A 25293-nucleotide genomic window follows, 5' to 3' on the forward strand; every position below is an offset into this window, starting at 1 on the left:
CCATTGCCAGTAGTCTATTGTGGAGGTATCTTTGTGAACTATGAACCAACAGCTGAGGAGCCCCCAACTGAATCAGGCCCTCTGGATAAGTGAGACAGTTGATTAGCTTGATCTGTTTGGGAGGCATCCAGGCAGTGGGACCAGGACCTGTGCTCATTGCATGAGCTGGCTTTTTGGAACCTGGGGCTTATACAGGGATACTTGGCTCAGTCTGGGAGGAGGGGACTGGACCTGCCTGGACTGAATCTACCAGGTTGAACTCAATCCCCAGGGGAGTCTTTGCCCTGGAGGAGATGGGAATGGGGGGTAGGCTGGGGGAAAGGCGGGGAGGGGGCAGGAGTTGGGGAGAACAAGGGAACCTGTGGCTGATATGTAAAATTAAATTAAAAATTATAAAATTTAAAAAAAAAGAATAGGGTAACAAATATTTCCAGAGCATAATGAAATGGTTTCTGTCAACTTCAGTACCATGTACTGGACTTTGTTCTAAATATTTATTGTGTATTTTTCCTTCAAAACCCATAGAGTTTTTAGGTTTTAGCTTCCAAGACTCTTAAGGTAAATATATTTTATATTCAAACCACATAGCTTTGGCTTTAGATTCTGTGTTATTTATGATTTCCCTATATTATCTCTCAATGAGACCTCTTTTAACAGAAACTGAGAAGAGCTCAGAAGAAGGTGGAAGAGCTCTTGGAAGTATTCTAGCCCGTTTGTTCTCCATCAGTAGTAATTTTGACCTTTGGGAGCATTTGGAGCTGTTTGGAGTACTTTGGTCATTTTGATTGGTAGTTGCAGCATGCATCTTGCAGTTTATAGGGTGCTCAAATGAGGGTGGTGCTGTCATTCTATAACACAAAGTATATCACCCCACAACAAAGAATGATCTATTTCAGAAATGTCAATGTCAGGAAGATTAAGAAAGATGGATTGGGTTGGGTTGAGCAGTGGCCCATCAAGTAAAATATCTGGCTTCAAGATAAGTTTCAGGACCTGAGCATAAACACCAACCCTACCCACAGGATATACATTAAAAAATCTGGGTGCGGTGGCACCTGTAACCCCAGTTATGGGGAGACTGAGACACAGGACCCCCGGGGATTGCTGGCCACCCAGTCAGTCTAATTAAATAAGTAAGCCCCAAGTTTCATGAGTGACTCTGCCTCATAAAATGTGGAGAGCAGCAAGCTAAAAACCCAATGCTGAACTCTGCCTTCATAAGCATGTGCACACATGTGTACAGGAACATGTGTATATGTACACACTTCGAAGAACAGATTTGGTTAAAAACACAAAAGTTTGAGAAGTATTAGCTATTCTATTTCGTTTTGTGAGTAATCTTTATGAATATTGAATTTTAAATCTTATTTAACATGTAATTTAAAATTCTGAGAAGTCTCATAGCAAGAGCACCTGCTTACCTTTGTGCCTGCCATAGGTAGGGATATTCATAGGATTGCAGATGGGGAGCATCATGCCAGTCACATGTGCCTTACCCAAAGTGCTGGAAGAAAGAACAGATTTAAAAAGAAGTTCTTCTGACATCAACTTTCAAAAATGTGTTTTTAAGCAAGGTATATAGTGGTCCAATTTTCTTAGCCAAATATCTAAATCAAAAGGAATCCACTAAAGTATAATGAAGTTATAAAGAAATGAAGTCAATTGCTAGAAATTAAATAGATTCATATTGCCCATTTGTCAATACATGTTTGTGCTGACATCTTCCTGAAGAAGAAGGGATAGAGAGTAGAAGTAATGAAGGATGGATAGAGAGGTTCCAACTATTGATACTTCTTTGGGTTCTACTGTTGGCTATGGCAAAGGAAAGGTTGGTCTTCTAAGCCACAGAAAGGATAATGCTAGGAGATGCATGACTTCTATGAGCTTGTTCCTACTCACGGGGCTCACACAATTATTAGGTTCTATGTCTATCATAGTCTTGGCTATCATTGAAGAAACTGTGGAACTGCATTCTTGTCAGGTTCTTCCTTTACATGGTATCAATCTTCCAACATTGCAAGATTTCTGCAGTCTTGAATTATCATTTAGGGCTGGAAGATAATGCAGACCCACTGAATTATGTTTCCTTTATTTTTCCTGAATGGAAAATACAGATGGATCACTTTCCAAGGCATTCTGAAAGGTATACTTAAGGAATATCACAACTGGATGTTGATTCGTACCACACATAAGCCAGGGATGTAAGGATGGTGTCCATGTCTCAATTTCTGTCTATCTTCATTTTCTCACAGTTTAGTGGCTAGCTCAACACACCTTTGGGTTCCCTCAGATTTGGGCTCGAGTGCTTATTCCTTTCTCATAATGAGATTTAATCAAGCAAAGCCAAAACCATGACTACAAGTTAAACACTCCCCAGGGAGGTGGAGCCAACGACTGGGGGAGTAATGAACCTCTATTTAACTTTCAGATTTTGTTAATAACTGTTTGACTTTAACTGGTTGGAGCTAATTAGTTACTGCAGTTTCTCCATTACTGGCTTATAAAATGGGACTTACCTTGTGCATATTAAGCGATTCTCTCAGTGTGGGCCATTTTGGAGCAAACAGAAGGAAAGCAGAAGTCTAACATTCACACTGAACTCCATTGTGGTTTTCCTTCATTGCTTTAAGACTGTTTACATGTCAGGTTCTGGTCAATCTGGAAACCAGTAGTAGGATGAAATGATCTGGGCTGATTTTGTGATCATCTCAGGTACCCGTGAAACACTGTGGAAGGGTTTCTATGTATTCCATAGAAAGCGGCACAAACAATGTAAGTTCTCAGGGTTGGCAATGACTGAGGAAATGAGGTCCCACAACCACTGGGCAATGTATTGGATGTTCTCCTAGAGGGAAAAGTATTCACTATGAGCCTAGGTTCATAAGGCTTGGTGTGGTTCCTAAAACATACAATTTTATGTGCCTTCCCAGATTTATATGAGAATATATTTTATTTATATGAGAATATATAATATATATTAAATCAGAAGAAGGTAGTTATTAGACTATGACAAAGTTACCAAAGAGAAGAGATCAAATTCTGCAATATTCATAGGTTGGTGCCTATCCCAATTGTCCTTAGAGAGACTTCATCCAGTAACTGATGGAAATAGATGCAGAGACTCATAGCCAAGCTCAGGGAATCCTGCTGACAAGAGGGAAGGAGGATTGTATGAGCAAGAGGGTCGAGGACATCACAAGGGATCCTACAGAAACAACTAACCTGGGCACATAGGAGCTCACAGTCTGGACCAACAGCTAGGGAGCCTGCATGGGACCAACCTAAGTCCACTACATCTGTGTGACAGTTGTGTAGCTTTGTCTACTTGTGGGACTCCTAGCAGTGGGATCAAGGCCTATCTCTAATGCTTAAGCTGGCTTTTGGGGACCTATTCCTCATACAAGGTTGCCTTACCTAGCCTTAATAGAAAGGGAGAAGCATAGTCCCGCCTCAACTGCCGCTTGCCCTTTTCCCAGCCTCCCTCTTATCCGGAGTCAAGTCAAGCAAGAACTCATTTATTGTTAGGCTGTAAGCTTCTTTTATAGCAGAAAACCTCCAAACCCTAGGAAGGGGTGAAGGAACCAACCAATGATTTTAAAGGGCACCCTATTTACAAGTTGTTTATGTCCTGACACTATCTCTTGTTTTTTAGTATCTTATCTTAGCATAAATAACTTGAGCTAACTTTCTTTCTCACCATTTGTATCCACTCTATACGTAAACACCTTAAAGCTTAAGCTCTATTTATCTGAATTTCTCTTGGCGCCCTCTTTGCAGCCCATGTATGCCCCACAGAGGCCTGCCCTTTTCTGAATAGAAACAGAGAACTGGGGATGGGGGAGTAGGGAGAACTTGGGGGAACAAATGGAGGGGATGAGGGAGGGCAAACTGCTATTGGGATGTAAAATAAATGGATAAATTAATTAATAAAAAGGAGAAAGGAGTAATCAGAAAATATAGAGACAAAGTACAAAGAAACAGTGTCCTAGTGAGTTTGGGAAGATGTTTATGAGCACAGTGGAATGTGCAACAGAAACCATAGTGTTCCAAGCCCTAATGTGCTGTTCTAGATCTTAGTGGCATTGGATTCCATCATGGGCATGGAGCTGGTTTGCATTGGTGGGCTAAAGGCCAGTCTGCTATTCACTCTCAGTTTCTGTACCAGGGATTTGTGTCTCTGCTCAGTATCTACTTTGTTGTATATGATGTTCTTCCAAATGATCTTCGACTTCTAGCATTATTTTTAGAGTACTAGGGGAACCTTGAAATATTTCTTTATTTTATGATTTGTCTTCTACATTCTTAAAATGAAGATTGGCATGAAGGTATTGTGGTATTCAGGATAGAGACATACTAGCTAGATTCAATGGTTTCATTTTCTAATTGATTGGGCTCTTGACTGATTCACATCCTCAGCTTCTGAGGGACTGTAACTCATTGAGGAACAGATGAAGAGAGGGGTTGATCCTAGCTTACAAGGAGCAAAATGAGGTTGACGATGCCATATACTAGACTTAACAGTAGACCTACATTAGCTATTAAACCACTTTCACAGAAAAATGGGCAAAACACAATAAATCTAGTTCTGCTGAACCCTTGCTTAATAAATGGATGAAATCTACATAACATTTTTAAATGCAATTCACATTTAAAAATAAAATTAATTGTATATTCAACCACACTCTAAATTTGTTAATAACCAAGATGAAACAAAGAACCAAAAGTTCCCCATCTCTGCTGTAAGAAAGGGGCTGGGCTGCACACACACAGGAACAACAAAAGGCAACACTTTTGTCACAGGCACATAATGGGCTTGTTTTTTCTTTATGCTTCTATATTTAACATCAGGGAAAATGGAATCATTCATATGTAACACTGTCCCTGCATCTAGGGTTATGAATTTAGTCTGTGAACTACCTTTGGAACCTGAAGCTTGTGTAAATGGGGCTAGCAGACACTACTTTAAGATGCCAAGGACATAAACCCATAGTCTCAAGAAATGCCTGAATTCCCTTTTAGAGCATTGAAAGATAAGGAAGTGTAAATGCAACAATGGCTTAACATTACCTGTATTTCAGCCTGCTGTTTTAAGTAGACTGTTTTGGAACCCAGAAGAACAAAGACACCTTGATTTACATTGCTCTACCCTGTACTCTTTCCCTGTATGTGGACCAGAGACGGACCATTTCTTCCCTTGCAGCGGAAAGGATTTCGGTTTAAACAGCGTGTGCTTCGGTTCTGTTGGTTTATCTCCTACAGCCTTCTATTTGTTATATAAAACGATGCAGCAAATGGAAGCATAGAGTGCACTGGGTTTATGGAACATAAAGGGAAGGGATAGAGGATTGGGGGAAGATAAACATCAAAACCCTGCTCTTTATGAACCACAGAGGCTTGAATTTCCTTGAGGATGCTACAGCGCCTGTTTTGGAGAAGCCTAGAAAAAGCACAGTATTGCAATCTGAAGAGTGGCATTCACCAAGAAGTTTTCTTTAAAATTTGCTAAAAGCTGCAGACTTTATTGAGGTGCAATTAAGGCAATAAGATATTAGCCCAGAACAAGATGTCACAGCCACAAGCTTGGGTCTCCCTAAGGACCATGAGAGATCACTATTGCTGAAGCTTCTGGGGTAGACATTTTTAATATACTCTCGTACTTTGTCTATGTGTCTTTCTTCTTTGAAAGAAGACTTCATATTTTAAATCTCTTAATTGACACAGGCCCTATAATGATTAAAACATTAAGCTGCAGTACATGATTTTAGAAACTCTATCACTGTTAATATATAAGCTACATAACAAAAGTCTGCACTTGGAGAAAAAGGGTAACTCATCAGCAAAGGACCCAATGAAAATTAAAATTCTCTTCATCCTTTTAACTCAAATATCATTCCTTAGAGACAATTAGCATTAACAGCTTATTGCTCATATTTGTGTGGCCAACTTTTATATTTAAATGGTGATTTGTAGATGTGTTCCCTGATATATGATCACTACATAGAATTCATGAAATAACAGTAAAAAATAGAATATAATATATTTCTACCACTAATTACCTACTCTTCTAAACTTTATTGCCAATTTTAGTATACTATATGAGTGAGTGCCTCTCATTAAACAACCAACATTAATTAAAATAATAAATTTGAAACATTGTTTCTCAGCATATCAGTTTAGACAGTCTCTTCCCTTTGCTTTTCAAAGAAGGAGAATTAAAGCATATATTTTCTTTTCCTAATATTTTCTTTAATCCTTGGATATTTCTTAGCCATTTTATTATTATCTTTTGTGAAGGATTATGAATTTGAATTCTCTACTATAATTATATTGGGTTTGGGGCTGTGTGTATAGTTTGATTCTAAAACTACAATATATTGAGTATCAGTTTAGAACCTGAAATACAATTCAGACCAGAACTACATAGAATGAAAACAATAAAACACTGTTATTAAAAGTTGCTACTTAAGCTACCAAGTGTCAATCATTGATGCACTCCCTGGTTTCTGGATAAAATATGTGTGTAGCCTACCTTCTCATTCCAAGAGTCTCCGTTCATATTGCTTCCCATTATCCTGCATCTAGAGAACATTTATGGGATCTAGAAATCTCTATAAAATATTTTCATATAATTATTACTCAATAAGTATAACACTTTTATTGTATATAATTCTTTATTTTATTTTATATTTGGGACTCACTGTCTAATTCATACTGCTTCACAATTTCCAGCAATCCTCTGGCTTTAGCCACTTGAATAAGATGACAGGCATATACTGCCATTCCAGGCTTTAGAGCAGTGGTTCTCAGCCTCCTTCTTGCTGTGACCCTTTAATATATTTTCTCATGTTGTGGTGACCCCCCCACCAGAAAATTATTTTTGTGCTGCTTTGTAACTGTAATTTTGCTACTGTTATGTATTGTGATGTAAATATCTGTATTTTCTGATAGCCTTAGGTGACTCCTAAGGTTGGTCTTCTTGGACCCCAAGGTTCATGACCCACAGGTTGAGAACCATTCATATAAATCAACCATTTCTGGAAGTTCTGATAGTCCCAATCAAATACCTCTCATTTACAGTGATTTGATTATGATCTCTATCCTAAGAGTTATATAAAATTATGAGTAGATGTCTAGGTTTTCTATGAATTTTTTTTTCAAGTTGCAAAGTCACTTTAATTCTGTCAATGGCCTCTCACAGATTTGTTAATACCTTTACTAGGCCCATTTTTTCCCACTGTTTCTGCTTTTTTTCTGGAGCTCCTATGGCATACTCTAAAATCATGAGTACACCATTTGAACATGCTCACTTCCTAGTCTCCTTTTTTCTTCTTACTGTTATTTTTTTCATCTGAACAGTTGTTTCAGTGACAGTTTGAAGATGACCATTTTAGATTTTAAATCATATCTACATTAAAAAAAATTATGACATGTATCTAGTACTGTGGTGTTATTTTATTTGTGCTCTGACAAATAAAACTTATCTGGAGATCAAAGGAGAGAGCCAGCCACTAGATTAGATATAGAGGCCAGATAGTAGCACACACCCTTAATCCTATCAGTCACGAGAGAGGTCCACTTAGGTCTCTGTAAGTTCAAGGCCACACTGGAGATAGAGAGAGGCATGGTAGCACACACCTTTAATCCCAACATTTGAGATCTCATGTCTTTTCTTGGGAAGGACACATGCCTTTAATTCCAGGACATGATGGCAGGAAGCAGAAAGGTATATAAGGCCTGAGGACCAGGAACTAGATAGAGGCTTTTTAGCAGAAGTTCAGTGGAGACACTTTTGGGTGAGGACTCAGAGGCTTACAGTCTGAGGAAACAGGATCAGCTGAGGAGTTGGCGAAGTGAGGTCGGCTGTGGCTCATTCTGTTTCTTTGATCTTTTAGTTTTCACCCCAATATCTGACTCCAGGTTTTTTTTTTTAATTAATAAGGCCTTTCAAAATTCATGTTACATAGATTTAGAGTTAATATATAATATGTGCAATTATATATAATATATTTACAGTTTTTGTTCTCATATTGCTTTGTTTAAAAATAAATTAGACTTATTTAAGAATATTTTTTCTCTGTATGTGTGCAGGTATGCGTGCATATGGGTGGATGTTCATGTGAAAGTCAAATATGGAAGCCAGGTGTCCTCCTTTGTTTCTATCCTTAGTTTTGGAGAAAGGTCTCTCACTGGATCCAACTAATTGGATAGACTAACTGGTGAGTAAGCACTCTAGATCAACTTATCTATATCGACCCAGGCCTGGGCTAACAAATAATGCACTCACTTTCATATAGGTCAGGGAGACTCAAACTCAGATCTCCTGACTTCTGTTGACAAGCACCTTAGCTACTAAGCTTCTCTCTAGCCTGAGAACACAAACTCAGGCTCTATGACCAAGTTTTAACCCTAGCCCTAGAGAGCAAATTCAAAGTTGGTTTCCATTTAATCATTTGTTACTTTTCACTGATGGGTCATTTTCATTTTTGTATTATTCAAATTATCTTTCAAAGATTATTTTTTCTCTTCTTCATGTGGCTAATAATGTATTGTAGCAGGGTCCTTGCTGTTGTTCCCTTTGGGGGTCAGGGGCCAAGTAGGCGCAGAGTCAAACCACACAGACTCTGGGACAATGTGGAAACAACAAGCTCAGTTTATTTAGGAAGAGGCAAGCCTTATATACCCTCCACCCCACCCTGGGGGGAGGTCTGATGAATATTCATCAGCTAGTGTGGCATGGCTGCCTCTCATTGGTCCAGGTCATCTCCAGATCATGTTTCAGTTGCTTTTGCTAAGACCATCAGGCTGACCCAGGCTGGCTCTCAGAAAGTATCTTTTTTACTTGTTTGGGCCAGCTGGCCCTCAAGCCCATTAGGGATGAGTCATCCCACAATGTATGTTTGTTTATGAGCATTTGTAAGTGGGAAGTCCTGTTAGGAAAAGCTTACAAAGGAAACACGGTGGTGGTGGAGGCCTAGTCCAATCTGAGCTGGAAGGATTTCCATTTGTGAGCTGAAATTCAATATGAAATGAGATAATGAGAGTATTCTTTTTGTCCTGCTAATTTGCTTTGGTATTAACAACAACAAAAAATGAATTATCAATTAAGCAATTATACCATTACTGGAAGCACACTATACAGAAATGATGGGTCTTTCAAGGAAGAAAAAAAAATCTCATTTGAATAGAAAATGTAAGTCTGTCAATGCTATTTTCCCTTCTGAGGAACCATAAACTCATAAAATACCAGATAAAATTAAGAAATTGTATTTTAGTTGCCATTTCAGGCTGTTTCTTGTTAAACATCTTATTAATATATTCGTGTGCCCAATCCTATTGACATTGAGCATTCTTTGAACAGGCACTTTGTCTAGATCAGGATATACAAGTAAATCCATTCATTTACCTTTTCATTTGACTAATAGTCCGGCAAGGCATGTCAGAAAAACGGTTTATAGTGCAGAACAAAACAAGTGGATCTCTTTGTGCCATAGACCATAGGAAAGAATATGGATAAACAACAAATGAATTATATTTTCAGCAACAGGAAAGCAAAAAGGAACCCACAGTGCTTTAACAAAAAAACAAAGAGAGATGAGCTAACAAATGTTATCCTTCAGTAAAGTACTATTTAACTTAATAAAATTATGAGGAGAAAGAACAGATAATTTTATGGTAAGAATAAAAATAAACACAAAATATTGGAGCTGGTTTAATCTGTGCGCAGGGTGATGGTAACAATGTTGGTTAATCCTTGCTCTGTAGATAATAGATGTACCCTGATGGCACACTCTGGCTGGATGCCCAGAAGTGGATGGAGGCACTTTTGTCCCTTTCAAATCTTCATTGGCCTTCCTTTCCTTTTATTTGGATTGTGAATTATTTCTGCGTCACAATATTTTGAGTATGGGATGAAATGTAGCTTGTATGTAAATTTATCTCTGTTGGCCCCTGCCTCACTAGTTCTTTGCCCTAATCTCTTTTCTGGACACTCGCAAGCAATATTTGTGACTACTTAATACATGGTCCTTCAATTATCCTTTTTGATTCTAAAATCTTCCAAGCATTTCTCTAAAGTTGTCTTCCTTCTTAAGCTGGAGTGAATTTCTGTTTTCTGATTACAACCAAGAAATCTCAAGACATTTGTGTCAGAGATAACTAGTCACAGTGACCACTGTGGGCATAGAATGGAACAGAGGCTTCCAAAAATTTCCTGTATCAAATCCACAAGGATATTGGCAAAAAAAATACATAAATAAAACAAAACAAACAAAAAAAAAAACCCTTTCTACTATTCTGGAAATTATGTAGCAGCACTCATTATCAAAGGGATGCTTGAGCAATTGAATAGGAGTCATCATCGAGGCTCCTGGTTTTCTGATCTGTTCTTTTCTCATTAGCATCTCCCCATTTCCCAATAGTCCTTTAATTACCACAACACTATAAGACCAATATATGGGAAAGATTGAAAATAGGGAGAATAAGCAAGTAAATCACCGAGAGCCCATCCCCTGTAGTAAATATAAATGTACTTACTTATCAGAATCTTATCTGGAATCATCTACTGAAATGGGTTGTCCTGGACTTGATTCACGCTTCACCTATTGTGAAATGGTTAGTCTGTAGTTGTTTAACATCCAGATTGCCTGAGACAGAGAAAAAAATTAAATCAAGATAAGGGGAGGAGAATGAAACAAAAAATGATTCTAAGGAAAATCTAGGGGATTCAATGTTCATAGAAAGTTGTGAAAAAAATCTTTGAAATAATTCTGGGAGTCCAGAAGAAGGTCAGCGTATCTTGGGGTGATGTGTGTAGGAAAAAAAAAAAAAAAAAAAAGAGCTTTAAAAGCCCCAGTTCCATCTTTAGCTGCTCTTAAGAGTCCTTACATTTAAGAATTGAATGCTAAGGAAAACTATAAACTGAGCGAAATGTGCTGTGAAAGCCCCCAGCCAAAGGTTGGAGACTTCCATATTCAGAGCATTTAATTAAGTCTTTGCATGATCAATAACAGGTCACTAAACTAATGAAGTGGAGATTTTAGTAGCAGCACATGATAAAGAGTTGAGATTTTGAGATAACCGTTCTGAAGTCAGTGGACAATGAGCAGCAAGGAATTCTGTTCTCCACTTCTGACTTTGGTATTTTAATTTTCCTCATATGACTGAGTTAATGCAACATTTGTCTCCCTCGGTTCAGCTTCTTTTATTTAGTGGACAGCCCTCTAAATCTATTTCTATGATTGAAGTAATGAGATTTCTACTTTTTATGGCTAAAGAATGAAACAAAACACTAATTGGTATCAATGACAAATGTTCCTGAGGATAGAATGTGATTATTCAGTGACAATAGTGCCTTTGAAACGTTCTCCTTAAACAAAAAGCATCACAAGATGGGCAGTAGAGTACACTGTAGCCCATTCATGGGGAAAATGTCCCTGAGAAAACTCAGATAATAATCAGCCTTTGGTGGAGGAGTTTGTGTTCTAGATGTGTCAGCTGGGGATGGGTGCTCCACTGTCAGTCAGCCTTCGGTGGAGGGGTTGGTGTTCTAGATGTGTCAACTGGGGATGGGTGCTCCACTGTCAGTCAGCCTTCGGTGGAGGGGTTGGTGTTCTAGATGTGTCAGCTGGGGATGGGTGCTCCACTGTCAGTCAGCCTTCGGTGGAGGGGTTGGTGTTCTAGATGTGTCAACTGGGGACTGGTGCTCCACTGTCAGTCATTTTCTACATTTGGACTGGTTATGGATTATTATAATATCTAAAATTCAAATATTGTGAAAACAGTGTTCCCAGTAGCTCACTAAGTAAAATTTTAATAGTTGATTTGACATTGTAGGAGAATGTCTAAGTGAAATGAATGTAGCTCTGTTGATATGATAGTTTGAGGAAGAGAAAGAAAAGCTGAGTAGGTACGGCCTCAGTATTCCATGGCTCATCATTTGATATCTAAACATTCTTAGAACATAAGGGCAGAAAGATGAGCTCTGTAAATGGTGGTTGGAAACTTCCTGAACTTGAAGCAAAAGGAGCATTGTCAATCCATAGGTATCTGGGAATTAATAATATGTTTATCAGTTGTCATTGTATCATTCTATGTTGACAGGTATGGACTTTAAGTTTTCTTTCAGTATATGCCGAACTCCTCCTTTCCACTGTGTTTACTACATGTGTGTATTGAAGACTCATTTTTTAGATAATATCTTACTATATAGTTCAGGCTGGCCTGGAGCTCTTGGCAATCCACCTGCCTTGACCTCCTGGTACTGTGATTACAGTTTTGTGCCATTACACCTGATTGCCAAAAGAGTTTTATTTAGCCATAAAGAAAAATGGGATTATGCCTGCTGGAAAATGGATGGAACTGAGAGCATATTAAGTGAAATAAAATGGCCCAACAAAGCATCATATGCTTTCTTTCATAGTGAAGTATAGGAATTTTTTAAGGGAAGAAAAAAATACATCAAAAGACATGAACTTAAAATGTAGGTGAAAAAACACTGCCAATGATACTGAAAGAGAAGGGGATAGACAGAAATGATAATATTGAAGAGAATGAGAGGGGATGAATCTGAACAAAGTACATTATACATACGTGTGGGGATACCACAATGAGACACTTTGTGCTTTTAATATATACTATGAATAATTACAATCAAAACCAGCCATGGGGGGTTGGGCATACCCCAATTTAGGACAATTTTATTTTGAGATTTATCTACATCTACAATCACTCTTTATCTAAATGAGATCATGGTCTCAGGTTTAGACATGAAGTTTGAGAGTACAAGACAGAACAAACTCCATCATAAAGTATAGCAAATCTCCATGATTTTCCATAAACTTGTATAAGAAATACAATAAATGCTAATGTGATTATTTATTATTTTGTTTTTTTTTATATTATTTTGTTGAGAAAACACCCCTTAATTTTACTAGCTCAAGAGGAAAGTTTTATTATTTTACATTATTATTTATTATTTTTGATGCCTTAAACATGATCAAAATTTAACTGCATTCTGGCTGTAATTGGGAGCTGAGTGACTGTGTCAATCAGTAAACTAGACAAAATCTTAACAACTTCAGACCTAAAATTCTAAACAGGAAGGAATTTAGTGACATTTGGGAGAATAATGTGTTCTTCTTTGAGTTTAGTATTTTTAAATAAATGATATGGCTTCTTATGATCAAAGTCATGTATATTTAAAATCATTGCATTAAATCTTTAATTTTTTACATTTTAATTAATTAATAAATTTGTGTGTGCATGTGTGATGGTGGAGGGTGGGTGCCACAGGACAGAGGACACCTCGAGGGTGGCTTTTCTATTTCCACCATGTGGGTCCTGGGAATCAAAATCATATCTTTGAGCTTGGTGGCAAGCCCCTCCATAAACTGAACCGTATTGCTAACTTCCCAAAATTGTGATTTGACTACTGAGTATCAGATAGTGAGTGCATCAAGTTTGTGTTACTCCATTGTAGTAGATGATTCAGGTTGCTATAACAAAATGCCTTATACTGTGTAATTTAATAAAAAAAAAAAAAAGAGCGACTTAGCTGGGCGGTGGTAGCCCACGTCTTTAATCCCAGCACTCGGGAGGCAGAGCCAGGCAGATCTCTGGGAGTTCAAGGCTAGCTTGATCTACAGAGTGAGTTCCAGGACAGGCACCAAAACTACACAGAGAAACCCTACCTCAAAAAACAAAAACAAAAACAAACAAAGAGCAACTTGTGTGGGTCATTTTGGGTGCTATGAATTCCAGACATCAGCACCAGCATTTTCCATTTATGGTCAGAGTGTATTTCTTGTAGATATCCTCATGTAGAAAGGACTCATCAAGCTGCCTATGGTTTTCTGAATAAGAACTACTAACTGCACCCATGAATATTCTCATGAATTCATCATTTCCCTGAGTATTTTAACATCATCACTGTGGAGTTGTTTTTAAACATGAACTTTAGAGGAACAAAACATTTACTGCTGTGGATATCGCTCTATATAAATAAAACACTGATGGCCAGTGACCAGACAGGAAGTATAGGTGGGACAAGGAGAGAGGAGAATTGGGGAAACAGGAAGAAAGGGAGAGACACTGCAGCCACCGCCAGGACAAGCAACATGTAAAGATGCCGGTAAACCACAAGCGACGTGGCAAGGTATAGATTTATAGAAATGGGTTAATTTAAGATATAAGAACAGTTAGCAAGAAGCCTGCCACGGCCATACAGTTTATAAGTAATATAAGCATCTGAGTGATTATTTTATACGTGGATTGTGGGACTGCAGGGCTTGGTGGAACCTGGAGAGAAGCTCTCCAGCAACAATTTACACTGAAGGCTTCATTCTCACAGCCTCATGACATACAGGGTGACCATGCCTAAGCTGAAATCTGAAATCTGAAATGCCTCACAGCTCAAAATCTTTGAGTACCAGCTCATTAGTATAAGTAGAAAATTCCATCCCCCTCCCTCCCCCTTCTCTCTCTCTCTCTCTCCTCTCTCCTCTCTCTCTCTCTCTCTCTCTCTCTCTCTCTCTCTCTCTCTCTCTCTCTGTGTGTTTGTAATGATAAATGTGAGGCAGAAATATTTTTGTGGATCTTGAATTATATTCCCAAGATATTTCATTTTATACACCCTCCAACACACACCCATACCCACACCCAGACCCCCCCCACACACACGCAGATATTCCACCCCCCAAAAAAATCAAAATTCCAATTATTCTTTCCAGAAGTATTTGAGATAAGGGATATTCAATCTGTACATATTAATATTCTCTTAATTTTCGAGATAAAGATTACCGAGATCTTGAGAAGCAGCTAAACATCTCTCTGTCTTGGCCACACAATTATTAAATGTGTTTCAAATTTCTTATCTTTGTCACAAAGTTTAACTCCACACATCCTTCTTCATCATCAAAACTGTGTATAACTCCCTATCTGATTAAAGAATAATTAATTTTCCTAAAGGAAAACTGCTTTTCCTGGCGATACACAGTCCCCTTTTAACATTACAGATTTCAAGATCTAATAGTGTTATTGAATTGCCATTTGGCTATGCTTTTTTTATATTTCAATTCTCTTGTTAATGCATTTTTGTATGATTCCCACAGCAACTCTGAGACACAGTTTAATAGGAATTATTATCCTCACTTTAGAAATGAGGAAAAGAAAGTTCAAATAAAGGTCATTCAGCTAGTCCATGGGTCCACATTGCCTGAGACTCACTCAGCTGGTTTCAAGGCCAGTTGTATAATTCAGAGTGTATTATGTCCATTTAAGTTTCAAATGTTTCATTAAGGACTGTGAATAATGCATACAAGTAAACTTTATTAAGAATGATTGCTCCACTCTGTCACACAAAGACATGTTATGAAGTCCTCTATTTTTATCTTACAGAAGTTGTTCCAGTCTGGGCTGTCCTCCTACATTTCATTGTCCATCACTAACAATGCCATTCTGTATCTCAAGGGAGGGAAAGTCTGCATGTCTTCAGTAACCTGAGGGTGAAGGCACCGGAGGATACATCGCCCAAACAATTAGAAATGGAGACCCTAAGGGACACTGATTGAACACACACTAAGAAGGGATGACAGACTTAATGTGTTAAGAAAATGGAGACAAGAATTGAATTTATCCCATGCCATTCTGCTCTGGTTCTCAATAGTGTCAATGGTGGGATGTCAGCATAGGCAGCCAAGAAAGAGGAGGCAAGTGACCTGGCATGTAAAATTAAGCAAGAGGAAGACACTCATGTAAGCATGAAATTTACAACTCTAAAGGGTTGAGTGTGCCTCCCCTGGGAAATTAAGAATGATTCCACACAAATCGAAGAGGCAGGTAGGTGGATCTTCACCCAGGCTTTCATGTAAGGATCTAGAGTTTTAGAAGTGTCAAGTGTTTTAGGAGTAAGAGCTCCTGGGAATAAGTGATTGTGCAGAAAATAGGGGTCACTGAGATACAGTTTCAGAGCATATGTCTATGTTTAAAATGCCTCCTTTAAATGACTATGGGAGATGGCTGGTGTGGTGGCTTCCCTGGTAAGGGCCCTTGTCACCGAGCTTTAAGGCCTGGGTTGATTCCTAGAAGCTATATGGTGGTAGAAGGAGGTCCCTGTGACCTCCACATTGTGAGCTGCTAAACATTAATATACATAAACACATTTTAAATAAATGAGAGATGAAAGGTAGATGTTAAATAGATAGATGATAGACAGGTATGTAGATAGGTAGATAGATGTTATATAGATATATAGGTAGATAGGTAGGTAGATAAATAGATACATAGATAGAGATAGATGCTATGTAGTTATATAGGTAGGAAGATAGGTAGATAGATGATAGATTGGTTGATAGGTAGGTAGATTAGATAGATATATGATAGACAGACAGACAGATAGATAGATAGACAGATCCGTGTTCGTAAAATTTAATAAGAGAGAATAGGGCTTTTTACTCTGTGAGCTACCAGCAGAGCTGTGTGGTTTGCATGTGATTCCCCGAGGGCAAGGCTGAGAAAGTCTCTGTGACTTCAAGGAGTTTGGAGCTGAGCCTTAAAGCTACCTGGCTGTAAAACTGGGGCAGTTTCCTCATTAGATCATAAAACATCCTTTTGGTTTTACTAATAAGAAATAATGAGTTTCCAAATTTTCCCCTTTATAATCTGTAAGCGCTTAATTGCCTGGAACTGAGCTTAGCCTCGGGGCTCCACCCACTAGGGGGTGAAGTCTTATTTTCTCCCAGTCATTACAGAAGACCTGCTTATTAATTTTTTATACTTATAAAAAAAATTCAGTGAATGTTTATTATCTTAATGCACTGTCTTTAATGTATTGATGCAGCCTGAAAATATATAAATTTGGCATACATTTCTATAAGCTATCTTTGTAAACATAATTTGTATACAAAACAAAGCAGTAGGTGGTATTTTTAATCCTATTCTGAAAGCCTTGGCGTACACTTCTCAAATATTTGAATTAATGTATGGACTGGGAGAATGGATCATCCACTAAATTGTTCTCAGCTAGGTACTGAGAGCTTAGTGAACAATTAAATTTATATTAAGTAAATAAATGAATTAAGGCAGAACACATTTAGTCCCTCAGGCATTGCAAAGATTGAGTTCTCATGAAGGCTTTGGATTTTGCTAATGGATTCAGGATAGTTACCACTATACCTGGGGAGAACATTTTCTTTGATTTTCATAATGTCTATCATTAAGAAATTTATGGTGCTTCAGTTCAAAATTAGACCCACCTAGCAGATTTTTAAAAACAAATTTCACTACCATCATTAATATCACATGATGTTGTTCACATACCGTGGATCAGAAAAACTTAAGCCTAGAGAGGGCAAGACAAGTCCTCTGGTATCCACAACAAGGGGGGATCTGAGCCTGCAGCCGCTGCCGCCTCGATGTCCCGGGCTGATATAAAGCCAACTGCTCTTCAGGCAAGCCAGCTTGTTTTCTTCCGGTTACTGTTTTGTGAGGCTGGGAGGAACATTTTGTTATTCGAGCTTCTGTATTTTAGATTTCAGGATAAATGTTTTACCACACCAAAGCCCAATTCTCTCTAGTGTTGCTTATGTCCCTTGAGCCTTTCACAAAACCAGGAACTGGACACGGGAGCCCAGAACTATATGTTTTCATATTTGTATTCTGGTAGCAGGATGATTCCATGCTCTGCCTCCTTGAAAACATAAGAAAACGCTTTCTTTTCTTTTTTTTTTTTTTTTTTTTTTTTTTTTTTGGACAGCATCTCAGAACAAGTCATTTTTATTTTTATCCTTTGTTTCTTTTTTTGTATATGATGGGGTTTATGATTTTGGTGTGGTGAATGAATGAAATCGAGAGCTCAGGGTCTTTGACTGGTTTTCTGTCTTCAACGTAAAAATGGTCAGAAAGCTAGTGCCCCTGACTCCAGACCAATAGTCAGAATGTACAGCACCTTGGGACCAAAGCTTGACGCGGCCAGACCTTGAACTTGCTGTCTCCACCCGGTTTTCTCACATTTAGCGGCTAGAATACAAAACGGTCTGCAGCAGCTCTGCCTCTCAGGTGTAGGAGAGAGCAAACGCAGAAGGACTTTCAACTCAGTGGGCTTCACACAGACTATGCCCTGGAGAGAAAATCTAAGCAGTGCTCTAGGCAGGTGCATGATGCGCCTCAGAAGCAGAAAGCGTTTGATTCACCAGCACGAGGCTCAAAAATAGAGCACTGTGAAGAACCGAGGCATCAAGTGATGATGGGCGCGATATAGCTAGCGTCTGACTTCCAACACTGGCGGTCCTTCTTGGTGCTTTGAGTTCAGAAAGGATCAGAGGGTAAGGCTGGCAAGGTGGAGGGAGCCGCAGCTGCATACCAGACCCAAACATCCCAAGGAGCAAAGGGGCCATCTCTCCGAGGAACAGAACGAGACTTGAGATACAGAAAAAAAACCCTAGAACCTTGAAATTGGCACACAGGGCAAGGTAGCATTATGTGTGCCCAGGTTTACTTTTGCAGTTCAGTAAAATCACTTGCTTTTTTTTTTCTTCCTCTCCCATATTTTTTCTTTTCTATCTCTTTTTAAAATTCGTTTCCAAGCAAGCTTGATGGGATCTCTCTCTCTCTCTCTCTCTCTCTCTCTCTCTCTCTCTCTCTCTCTCTCTCTCTCTCTCTCTCTCTCTCTCTCTCTCCTCACTGCTTGGAAAAACTGACTTTGTAAGTTACTTTTGAGCGAATTGATTTTGGTTTTGAAACAATTGATGAGAATCCAGATTTTTTTTAGGGTTCAGGGTTTACATTTAGGAACTGTGTTGATAATTTGTGTTTACTTAGTAGGGAGCTCAGGCCCTCCTTCACAGGTGGAGGGAATGGACATAAACCATCCAGCAGACTTCTTTTCTGTGAAAACTGTGACCTCAGACACTATTCATTCTCTGCCCTTGTGTCCCCTCAAATTGAAGACTAACCCTGGAATACTGAGATATCATGGGCTGTCAGTAGGGGACCCATAATTAAGATACCCAAAGTCTAAAGAAGTCAGTGGAAATGAAGTTATACCCAGCAGTTTGTTCAGCCTGTAAGGAGCTGATGCAAATATAAAGATGTGTTTGACGTAGCAAATGCCCTTCCAGTTTATCCCTCACACATTCCAATTCGTCTGAGCCTATAAGCCTGAAAAAAACCCACAGCTCCTTTCAGAAAATGGATTCTGCAGACTAAGGTTTGAGGCCGGAGAGACAACACAGATCTCTGTTAATACTCAACTTCCAAAGATTGGGTGTCAGATGGTTAAAAACATTTGCAACATTGATATTCTCAGTCTCTGAGGAGGCTGGGCAGGCCTGGAGGTAGGGAAAGCCCATGGGCTCATCACATCTAGCCTCAAACAGCCTCATGCAATTACTGCATTGCACTGTGCAAATATTATCATATTCTGTGTGTACTAATGTTGCTATGCCCTCTGCCTTGTAAATTCTAGATTAGTCATGGATGTCAACAGACCAGCTAAAGAATAAACAAACAGCATAGTGAGATGCCTTCTTATTCTGTAGACAGGACTTATACTGGTTTAAAAGGCTTATTTTCTCAAAATATCTGGAAGCTTTATCTGTAGTATGTTAAATGTTGTAATCAATAGTAGCAACCCTTTTACAACTTAGAGGTTCTTTTTTTTTTCCCGACAAATGCTGTTTGAGAATTATTCTCATGGATATGTGTAATTGGCTCATTTATTTTAATTGCTGAAAGTTATACAGCTGTGTGTATTGCTCCATTTTTATCCCACTATTGATACACACTACACTTAGTGTCTCAGATTGTTTGCTGTTTGATAGTGCCACTACAAACATCCATAAGCAAATACACTGGAGATCTCTAAGGAGATGGATTCCACCTGTGGAGATGCACTGTCCTCTTGGGGCGGGTGTTTGGAAATGTGTATGTGCAGTTTGCATATCATGGTGGCTGGGAATGCTAAGAGCCATTGACAATGGGGGCTGGGGGATGTTTAATATCCTGCAGTATCTGGTACTGCCGGTATCCAGATCACCGCTGCTTTCCCTATGTTGAAATAAGACTCGAGGTTGTATGTTTAGAAGAGAAATCATTCATGTGGTGAATGCAGAAGGATGATACTCTCATTTTTTTTTTCCTCCTTGTTTGCTACTCATCTTGAAAGATCTGAGAAGATCACAGCTCTCTCCTATAGTTTATATATTGTGTTCAGTTATGTACAGCAAGATGCAGAAGAAGGAAAGAAGTGAAGGTGGCCTGCTCTTTAGCCATCAGACCCTTTGGCTATTATTTAGTTGTCTCTTTAGTTATGGGATCAGATTGTGTCCCACTCTTCACTGTTCCATGCAAGGGAAGAGAGCAGAACGTACACTCCCATATTTCCTTCCTTCTTTTTTTCTGGGGGAACTTACATGTGTGATATTTCTCTGTGACCAAGAATCACACTTACCAGTTTCTATTCCTGGAGGAACAGGTTCAAGGTAGTGCACTCTTCCCACTTTGGTTCTCCACTACTTCTGTTAGGTAGTGGCAGAACATTGGCCTAGAACTCTTTCCAAGGTTCTGTCTACGTCTTTGGCCTCCTTGAAACTCCTGTATGTTCGTACCTCCTTGTTCTGATTGAGTTTATATCTAGATTTGTATTCCTTATGCTCAGTGGGGTGTTGGGTTGGAAATTAAGTATCTTTGTATGTGGTTTTGTCATGCTGCTCTTCCAAGTAATTGGATCCATTTATACTACCATGTGTGGGAGTACATATGTCCTTATAATCACCGATATGGGGGACTGCCAGATTACTGATACTTCTCCTCCCCTTCTTCCTTATTATAATTACTGTCACTGTTATCTGATGGTCCAATAATTGCAAAAGGACATAATGTCTCAGTCGGGGATCCCCAACTAACAGTGATGGAACAGATGTTCATGCTCTCTGTTTATTTTGCTGTCCTGATAACTACTTTCTTATCTCCATAGCCTGTTTTTCTATTGATTTATTAATTTTGTTTGTGTTGATCTGCAGTAATCCTTGGGATATCCACTATTCTTTGACACTGACTCATAGCAGCCCAAGAGGCTCAGGATCCTAGGGCAACTCAGCAATGCCTTTCAAAGTTCAGTAACCTGTGATCTTTGGTTAGTTCTTATCTCTGGTGGGTGAGGCACCTTCTTATGTAACACACACACACACACACACACACACATACACACACTTGCCTTTGCATGATTCTGGTCTGTTTCTTTACATATCTGGCAATAGTGCCTCCATATCTCTTCTATAATCCCTTTCTTTGGTGAAAACCATGAAGATGAAGTTAATGTGATAAATGAGATGCTCCAATCCTATGGAGGAACTCTGCCATAACTGACATTCATCTTCTTTCCTCTTCTCCATCCATTCTAGTCTCACTCTCTCTCACTACCGCTAAAATGATTTCTAGCAACCGGCATACCTTCATCTGTAAAGTGTGTAAATCTTGGTCCTCATTCAGTGTGCATGGTTGCTGCACTTATACATTTGTAGTGACAATGGCGTACATGTTTATTAGGAGGTGCCTAACTGTATCACTTGAATTCTATTTCCCCTTCTCCACATGTTAAGTAAAATGAGTTTTTCTTTCTGTTGATTCTGGTTAACTATCTTGAACTATAACCTAACCAAATTTTAGCTATTACTCCATGAGCAAAAGGTGTCCATAGCACCCTGGTAGCAGGTATAATTTATAATGCAGTAGGAGTTCTATGTACTTCTTCTGGTAGGAGTGCCTTTTGGTGGGCTATGACAGCTAATCCTACAGAGTCATGAGGGTACACATCATATGTAATTCCTTAGGAGCTATGCACCCACTCCTTGGCTTTTGAACACATGCTTTTCCTTCAGTAGGCACATAGTGACAACTAGGGTGATCGTTGTTTTAACAGATACACTGCATATTCGATTATAGCATCTGTTCTCTCAGTGTTTACTACAAGCTGGCATTTCAGCTTCACCTTCAGAGGAATATTTTAATATTCTGAGTCCTGATGTCTCTTGGTGGGTGGCATACTATACTGATACATCCAGGGAAGCTCACAGGCAGGAACCAGGCCAGCATTTCTATAGTCACATCACCCCCTGGCAATGTCATGCCTGTATATCAGTCACTGTGAACACCTTCACATCATGATTATGGCTGACATTCTGTGGGCAGGAAAGGAAATCCATACCCAAATAATTTTCCCTATGTAGATAAGCAGATGGACCTTTGAAGGGAGCCAATGGAATTAATTGATGGCCAACAATCTGTCTCCATCAATGACAATTCCATTTTGGGTGTTTAATGTGCCTATTATTGATAAGCTTGAAGTTCATATCTATCAATAGATCTGCCTTAGTGTGTGGGAGCACATGTAATTGTGTTAATTCATGGACTCATTCTTTCTCAACAGTCACTCATTTTTGCAAAATGCATATATTTTGGGGGGGTTAGTGATGACCAAAGCCAAATTGCATCTACTTCATAGTTTAGTTCTGTGCTGTGAGATTAGTACATGGGGTTGGCGTATAATAAAAACCTGATTTTATGTCAATTTCCATATGATTGATTATGTATGTATTTCTGCAAGACAACAGTGATCTTCTAACTTCTTTTCCTCCTATATCCCTGCTTGGGGCATTTCTCCATCTATAAAACTCAATGACCAAATTAACTGTTCAGGGTTTTTTGTTTGTTTGTTTGTTTGTTTTTTGGCTTAAACCAGATAAAAGTTTATTTTTCTTTTCTGTAAAAGAATTCTGGAGATAAGAGATGCGGGTCTGGTAGGGCCTCACCTATAGAGTTCCTGTCTCTCTCCCCTCCACGATGGACCTTCTATCGTTACAGACAAAGACAGCTCCTCAGGTTGCTTCCGCCTTCTCCATCTTGTGGACAGTGGCAGGAGACAGCTGGGTCCCAGGCAAACTTCTTTTGTGATCACATCAGGGCTTAATATGGTCCAGCATACATTGTGAGCAGCCCCATGATGGCTTAAAAGAGCCACACATGGCTTCATTTGGCAACCACTCTCAGGTCAGGTCTGTTATCTTCAACATGACTAGTGTATTATACTCCCAGGCTCCAGTCTGCTTTCCAAGGCAGGGGAAGGTGCATCCTCGTCGGGCTCCAGCCTGTGCCCTCCTAGTACCTCTGGCCAGCAGCCTGTGGGCCCACGCTCCCTGGACATCCATGACTGTTTGGCAGGCGGGAAGCTCGGCTGGGGTAGAGATGTAGCAGGTTTTTGTTTTTTTAAACTCAATGTGTTTTCTTCTTTTTTTTTTCTTGCTTGCTTTTCTTTTTTCCTTTTTTATTAAGAGATTTTCATTCATTTTACATATCAACCACAGATTCCCCTGTCCTCCCTCCTTCCACCCCCAGCCCTCAACCCCCAACCTACCCCCCACTCCCACCCTCTCCAAAGCAAGGTCTCCCATGGAGAGTCAGCAGAGCCTGGTACATTCAGTTGCACAGCCTTTACCTGCCAACAACCATTCTACTAGGGGTAAGATTGGTGAGTCTCTGCTGAATCCATGATGGAATCTGGGATAGCTAGATCTTCTGCAGGCATTTGCATAGAGTCATGATAAGAATGACCTGGCTATCCATTCATGTCAAAACATGAGTCTACACTTACCACCTACAGAACAAGATTATCTACTTCACTTTTTTTTTCTTTCAGTTTGATACTTAGAAACCCATTTGAATCCACAAGTACAAAGTGATGGAGTGTTATTGGTGACATGGGTACAACTGTAACACATGACATCAGCACGACAAATATATGATTGTAGCATAAATTGTGTCATATGTCATATTTGATTTCCATTTATGATGGGCAACTGCTGTTGGCCTACCTGACTATGACTTGATAGAACTGATAGAATGCAAACCATGATGGGACAATACCAAGTCACTGCCACTCATTGTGATGTTTACAGTGTCCAACAGCATCAGGAGAGTGTTACAATACACTTTTTCTTAAAGGGATTATATTGAACTGCTGTGGACCTCATGGTTCCACACACTGGGAAGCTACACTGTACCTGTCCCAAGACAGACTGATTCCCAGTCCTGACACTTTTAGCATCAATGCTCAGTTGCATCCTGTGGCTCAAGAGGCAACATATGGTACTGTAGTCCACACTTGCTACTGTGTCCTTTTCTGCACCAGAAATTCTGGCAATATTTCTTGTTCCCTAGTAATCAGTCACTCTAAGTGTAGATGTCTGGATACACAAAGGGGTCTCTGGTTCCTTTGTTTTCTTTATTATAATAGAAGATGCAAGATGCTTTTTACTTCCAAAGGAATCTCATAGAAATCTCCTACATATTGCATCACCTTAACTTTCACCTAAGTGTCCAGTCTTTGAGCATTTACAGTATTCATTGCACCCCTCTGAAATGGGTAAGTTCTACAAAGGCCTTTAGAGTATTCTCTCATTTGTCAACTCAGCATAATGCTATAGGTGTACTGGAGCAGTGTGGTATCCCCCTGGGTCTCCAGGTGGCCACATCTCTTAGGACTCCAGTGAGGCAGCAGGCAGGAGACTGAGCATTAGAGTTAGCACTAGAGGCAGCATTAGAAGAAGGAGAAGGAGGAGAAGAAAAGTTGTTTTGCCTACATGAATGCAAATTGTTCTTGATTTTCTTTTTAAAATTTGAATGGGAACAAATGATTTGCCAATGGATAAATCACATTAATGTATGTTTTTAACAAAAATGTATTCACTGCTGCAACTGCAACTGAGAGTCTTACTTGACTAAATCGTTTATATACTATAGTCATTCTCAGAGATCCATCCAGCATTGACTAGGGCCTTGAGTACTGCACACAGGAGAGGGGCCATTCACTTGAATCTTTTAGGACTTTAAAGACTGATAATCTTTAGACTACTTCCTTTAGAGTGCAATAATATTTCTTCTCAAACAATTTATTGATTCAAAATGTATGAAACAAATCAATCATCAAAAAAAAAAAAACTTACTGAAGTTGCATTGTATCATTTACTTTTCTGTTGCTGCGATAAAACACTGTGACCAGGGCTGGAGAGATGGCTCAGAGGTTAAGAGCACTGACTGCTCTTCCAGAGGTCCTGAGTTCAATTCCCAGCAACCACATGGAGGCTCACAACCATCTATAATGAGATCTGGTGCCCTCTTCTGGCCTGTAGTCATACATGCTGTATACATAATAAAAAACATAATAAATCTTTAAAAAAAAAAAAAAAAAAAAAAAAAAAAAAAAAAAAAAAAAAAACACTGTGACCAAGACAACTGATACAAGAA

At 39.1% G+C, this 25293-nt stretch overlaps 1 long non-coding RNA gene across 1 annotated transcript; it reads right to left on the reverse strand.

The window, feature by feature from the left end:
- Nucleotides 1–8652: 8652 nt before the first annotated feature.
- Nucleotides 8653–17411, reverse strand: LOC143270247 (uncharacterized). Its single transcript, XR_013047378.1, has 3 exons — nt 17314–17411; nt 10534–10643; nt 8653–9009 (listed from the first exon to the last, which is right to left on the reverse strand). It is a non-coding gene; the product is annotated as an uncharacterized LOC143270247 (long non-coding RNA).
- Between the last annotated feature and the right edge of the window lie 7882 nt (nt 17412–25293).

Source organism: Peromyscus maniculatus, chromosome 22 (genome assembly GCF_049852395.1).
Source record: "Peromyscus maniculatus bairdii isolate BWxNUB_F1_BW_parent chromosome 22, HU_Pman_BW_mat_3.1, whole genome shotgun sequence".
Lineage (NCBI taxonomy): Eukaryota > Metazoa > Chordata > Mammalia > Rodentia > Cricetidae > Peromyscus > Peromyscus maniculatus.